Genomic DNA, 6,225 nt, shown 5'->3' on the forward strand with positions numbered 1-6,225 from the left:
TGTGTGTGTGTGTGTGTGTGTGTGTGTGTGTGTGTGTGTGTGTGTGTGTAGTCGCGGTAGTCTGGATGGGGCAACATCATGCGATGTGTGGGCGACGAGTGGTTGGGCAGCAGGTCTCCAGCTCTAAATGTGATATATTTTCTATGATTTGTCTCTTCCTTTTTCTTTTTTCTTTTGTGCTCTGATTAGTGTTTCCTGATGAGAGGGTGATCTTTCATTCTTCATGCAGAATAGCAGCTGTTGGCTGAATACTGGGGGGATACATATTGCTCAGCACAACATATGCAGATTGTTGTCTGTTCAACGTTCCTCAAACTGCATCAAAAGCTTCAGAGATGTAGGACCATTCATACGTTTCTTACAGTCAGGTTGGGGGGGGGGGGGGGGGGGGGGGGGGGGGGGGGGGGGGGGGGGGGGGGGGTAGTGCCCATGAAGGCCCAGGGAAAGGTCACAGAAACAGAGCATGCAGAATCCAACCAGCACACACTGCTGATACGGTGGAATGGACCAGCGAGAGAGAACTTGTAATTCCACGGGTTCGGCTCTGCTTTGAGGCAGAACTCCTGTTTTCACAGCCTCAATGACGCATTGTGCACACATGCACAGGCTTCATATGCGCCATTCACAGGGCGCCACAAAGGCCAAACGGCGCTTCCAGCCCTGATCTCAATTCTCTCTCTCACACACACACACACACACACACACCTCCAAGGCACTTGGCATGAGCCACTTTTCTGTAGCTCTGCTCTCTGTGGCAGCAACATATGGCTCTAAAAGAAGGACTCTGTGCGGCCATGTGTCTCAGATTGGAGGATTACGCGCACACAGGCCTGCAATGAATTCGTAATAAAACAAAGTGGTGGCGTGCACACCCATAGCTGGCGGATAAAGGAATCACAAGGCCAAATATCCAGTCCACACGTGTGCACCGAGCACATGAGGCCAGGAGCCCCCGGACACCGAGAACGGGGCCCGTGGGGAGCTTTTAGGGGGTTTCAAGCTTTAACAAAAATAGAAATAGTTTTAAAAAACTGCGATTGTGCAACGCTTCACATGATGAACGTGAGAGTATGAATGTGCATGCATGCAGAGGTCAATGCAGGAGGAGAGGCAGGGGGGGGGGGGGGTGGACGTTCGCAAAAATAATTACAGTAAAACTGGAAATGTGTAATTTCGCTAAAAATGTAAGTTAGGCAATTGTATGTTTTTATGCATATATTTATTGCACAAGTTGCAGCACACAACACACACACACACACAAAGTTGTGTGTGTCATTGCAGTGTTTTTTAGATTTTAGTATTCTTTATGTTCGGCAGGTTGCATTGTGTTACCATGACTCCTCGACTTTGGCACAATAATTAATTAATGTGCAGTTTGAATATTGCTCAACTGAGTCTGCACATTTCAACGCCCATGATCTGTTCTAAAACACCACTTGTCCATGTTAGAGCATTAGCACGCAGTTTGATGACTATCTTTCTGTGTGAACGTCAGCTGCGTGTTAACTGGGCCACACTGGGGCTCCTGCGTGCTGATCAGTCCATCTGAAGAATAAAATCAACGTCTCTCTCTTTTCCCCCAGGGACCCCTGGAGAGACACTCAGCGGCCTGACAACACGTGGCTTACCGTAGGTATGTCACTCACATCACACACAGGCTTCCGGATTCCACTAGGATATTTTGGGGAGTTTGAAGGGAATAATATATATATATATATATATATATATATATATTTATATTAAACGAAATAACTACAGGATATAGTATGACGGTATGTAGTCAGATGGATGTCGTTGTTAAGTAATTTATATATATTTTTAAAAGTAGATTATTGTGTAGGCCTATTGTGTTAAAATATGGTTTCTATAACGCAAAGTTAAATATCTAAAGATGGATATAAGAAAAGCAGCTACCGACAAATATAATACCATTATATTTGGAAAATTCGCACAATACCATGGATGCTCAGTGGCTTTAGTTTCCTTACGAGACGTCGTAAATGTATTTAGCGTTTAAAAAAAAATATGTGTGTGTGTGTGTGTGTGTGTGTTCAGACCTACAGTGTGTTTGCCAACAGGCCTACAATACCCTCAGTGTGCCTCTTCCACTCTGCAAATTCCAGAAATACACCTAACCACCCTCAAATATCGCTTTGACGTGTGCGTAAAACACTTCATGTCGTGCGTAAAACTCGTGCGTAATTGGCTTTGTTGCCTTAAAATGCATGGATCCGATCTGAAAATTCAACCTGTGACACAGTTTGGAATGTTTCACCATGTGGCTTGACTGATACGATAACCAATGAGTCTTTATAATAGGATCAATGTCTCGCTAATCTATGATAAAGAATTATTTCCAATTAGAGGCGCCGGATTTGTTTACGTCACGCACGATTTGGCCAATGGCACAGACTGATGAGGGTCGTTCAAATGGCGGAGAGAAAGAAGACTGAATATATAAATGTGAGTAGTTTTATGTAACTGAGAGGGTCTCTCGGTGTTAAACTTTTGCAGAAAAAGAGACACTTTAAAATCTCTACAAGCTTAATTGTCTGAACTCGCAGCGTGGATGACTCGTGGAAAGCGAACAACGTGGGGTCATAAACCCACAAGACAAATACTTAAATTATATCAATTTATCCGACTGATAGAACAGCAGTGCAGCCAGGAATAAGCCAGTGTTAATGAAGGGACTATTAATGATAATGGGGAAATAAGTGCAATCTGCATATAATTATCTTCCTCTGGATCCAGCTTGGAAATCATGAAACTACATCTGATCCAGAAAAAAGGAGTCCTAAAGCTCACAGCATTAAAAAAATATTAATATTATGGCATCAATCCCATGCTAAATAACACTGTGGTGAAATACTGATGAGTTTAAACACCATACTGAATAATGTGCGTGTGTGTTTGTGTGTGTGTGTGTGTGGGTTATTATTAAACAGCATATAGCAAACTAAAACGTTTTGTAAGATGCTCAAATAAAAATTGAATTTTCAAAATGTTGGAGGTTAATAATGCATTTTAAAAAAAATCTTTAACATTAAAATACTGAAGCCATTACGCAATTAGGTCATTTTTATGAAAACATGTTTTAAATTGTCTTTTGCAAAATTTTTTTTATTAGAATTAAACTACAAGTTGAATCTGACAGAGGAAGATATTTATGAAGAATACATGTGTATATATATATATATATATATATATATATATATATATATATATATATATATATATATATATATATATATATATATATATAACATCCGTGACAGCAGCTGTGTGTGTGTGTGTGTGTATGTGTGTGTGTGTGTGACTGTGTGTGTGTGTGTGTGTGTGTCTGTGTGTGTGTGCGCGTGTGTGTGTCTGTGTGTGTGTGAGATTGCACTAATCTGTGTGTGTAACTGTGTTCATAAGCCTGGGTTCTTATCTGATATTGTGTGTAATTATGTATCTAAACATGTAAGTTCACATGTTAGCTGCATGCGTGTGTGTGTGTGAGTTCTGTGTGTGTGTGTGTGTGTGTGTGTGTGTGTCTTCCAGTTCAGTATAGCATTCTGGGAGCTGAGGCATGCCTCACTTTGTCCTTGTGGACTGAAACAAAGCACGTTGACGAAGGTTTGTGTTGTGTGTGTCGGCAACAAAGCAGGTTTAAATAAAAATAAATTAAAAAACTACATTGATTCAGGGAGCAGAAGAAGAAAGACGAGGTGTTTATTGTAACCTGGAAGAAGAGAACAATGCTCGTGGGATTGGATGTTTGCTATCAGGCATGTAGCGGTGTCTGCTAACGGCCGCATGTTGCCAGTCAACGGGTGTAGTTGGCGTGTTCAGGGTTTGGGTGTGTGTGATGGAGGGCGAGAATATTCTGTGCCTCCCCCCCTCTGTCACTCTCACTGACTCTCTTTCTCTCTCTCCATCCCTCCATCTCTCCATCCCTCCACCCCTCCATCTCTCCTGCTTAGTCAGAAGAGCTTTAGTTGGCAGTGGTGTTGGGGGGGAGGAGCCTGCCGCAACAGGGATCTGGGCACACAGAGCTGTTTTAATTAGAAGGGGCCTTGTGCCATGTGCCAGCACGGCGTGTGAGATGTGTGTGTGTGTGTGTGTGTGTGTGTGTGCATTGTGTATAGCCGTTTCTGTGACATGGTTTATTGTGCTCTAAGTAATGGGTTATACATATGGACATGTTAGGTTGAGAAAGGATAGGTCTATGACAAATGCATGATGATCTGATACCGTACGTCTGAGTGTGTGTGTTTGTGTGTGTGTGTGTGTGTGTGCGTGTGTGTGCGTGTGTGTGCATTGCTATTACATCACTGTTAGTGTATGCGTATAACGGGTGTGTGCTTGTCTTGAACCCCTCTGTCTTCGCTTTGACGCCAACCTCGAGCGTGGGCCAACTGCTCCGGCATCAGATAATGTAAATGAAGACAAACCCGTTTCTTTTGTAGTCGAACAGCCGGGATCTTTTAATTTAAAAATGCATTTGGGCCGAGGCGGGGGGCGGTGTTTGAAGCCATCACCCTCCTATGGAGCCAGTCAGCGGGTGAGGTGGATGCGCCATAGGGATGGGCGCTGGGTCGGAGAAGGGAAGGTTGGGTGCCATTGCCGGTTTGAACTGGTTCGGCAACTTGCATACTGTTTTTTTTTCTTCTTTTCTTTTCTTAAATGGTGCCTCTCTGATTGTTTGACTTTGGGAAGTTTTTGATATAAAGGCGTTACCCGAAGGCCAATCAAAGCATTCTGTGCACAAAAGGAAGGTTTCCGATTGGCTGAGGCGGCTTGAGGCGGGGTGAGGGGGCCACTCGGTGGGTCAGGACATTTAAGAGCCGCTGCAGGTTTAGGGAAGAAAAAAAAAGACCCTTAGCCAGAAGAGTAACGTCTGCACCGAGGTGGCATCAACTGCTGGTGGATTTCCAGACTCTGCTCTTTTTACGACATTAATTCCCTTCCCAAGTTAGTCTGTGATCCTTAAAATGATGTCAAATCAAAGAGATGTAGACATGTTTTTTTTCTAATTATCAAGAACTTTCTCCTTTACTTGCAGGTCCGAACTCGGGCCATGTCACTTCGCCTGCGGCTTGAGGGGATGGGTAGCCTTAGGGGTTGGTTGTTATCTTTGGTTATCTAGCTGTATGAGTGATGTACATTCTTCATAAAGCTAGATAACCGAAAGTAACAAGAATCCCATTACACTCCTGAAAAGGCATCAAGACCCCAAACGGGCCCCCCTCAAAAAACAAAAACGAAGAACAAACTGCAACAACACCACCACCAGAGAAGAAAATGGACGTTCAAAAGGAGATGGGAGCGGCACGCAGTAAAAGGTAGGGTGCATGAATGAACTTGTGTGTGAGTGTGTGTCGGTCCACATGGCCTTTACATAACTTTATATAAGTATATTTGTATATGTGGCTTTGATCCATCAACAATTCCTTTGGTAAGAATGTAGAAATAAATGAATTATTGGCGTCCACGTTGTGCTCAGGTCCCCAAAGCAGTACGCTGGAGCAACAGGATCACTTTTAATCTAATAAGCCCCGTGATCCTTGTGTGTGGGGCTGCATGCAGGGGCTTAGCCGTGGTATCACATGGTCCGGGAGTGACGGGCTTGCTGAAAAAGACCCACACACGGCGGACTTTGACAAGTCGTTTAACAAGTCGCTGTTAGCTAATCAGTCTGCTAGCCGGTTTGGTGAATGCTGCATTCACTTGGCTCCATGAATTTCAGCGCTTGGCTGTTTGCATCTTTGGCTTCAAGAGAATACGCAATACGAGAAGAATGTGGGCCTTTCATATCAATGGGAGCTGCATACGGTGCTATGAATTATACATATGTTCTCGACTTGGATGGGATTGTGTGAGTTAAGAATGCTCCCTCCGAGTTAATCCCGGCTCCCAACTCCCCGCCGGCTCCTAAGCGAACAGACAAGAATTTGTTTGAGACCAGTTTTGTTAAGTTAGCCGTTGTTGATTCTTTTTTTTTTTCTTCCCCTCCTTCCCATCTACTCCTTTCTCCCTTTGGCATGAAAAGATGTTTGATTTGGGGTCCTGGCCGTTGTTTGATTTGACGTGACAGTTGGCTTGCTTGTGAATGGGCCGTGGCAAAGCCTCCATTGCATGAGGGGCTACCATGTGGAAAGGCCTGATGGGATCTCGCTGAATGCTGCTGCTGAGTGTGTGTGTGTGTGTGTGTGTGTGTGGGTGTGTGTGGGTGTGCAA

General features: G+C 44.0%; 1 long non-coding RNA gene across 1 annotated transcript; it reads left to right on the forward strand.

Annotated features, from left to right (window-relative positions):
• The first annotated feature begins 431 nt into the window (after positions 1-431).
• Positions 432-5,266, forward strand: LOC117945955. The gene is made up of 2 exons (XR_004656929.1): positions 432-1,633; positions 5,051-5,266. It is a non-coding gene; the product is annotated as an uncharacterized LOC117945955 (long non-coding RNA).
• The last annotated feature ends 959 nt before the right edge of the window (positions 5,267-6,225 follow it).

The sequence above is a fragment of the Etheostoma cragini genome, chromosome 6 (genome assembly GCF_013103735.1).
Source record: "Etheostoma cragini isolate CJK2018 chromosome 6, CSU_Ecrag_1.0, whole genome shotgun sequence".
Lineage (NCBI taxonomy): Eukaryota > Metazoa > Chordata > Actinopteri > Perciformes > Percidae > Etheostoma > Etheostoma cragini.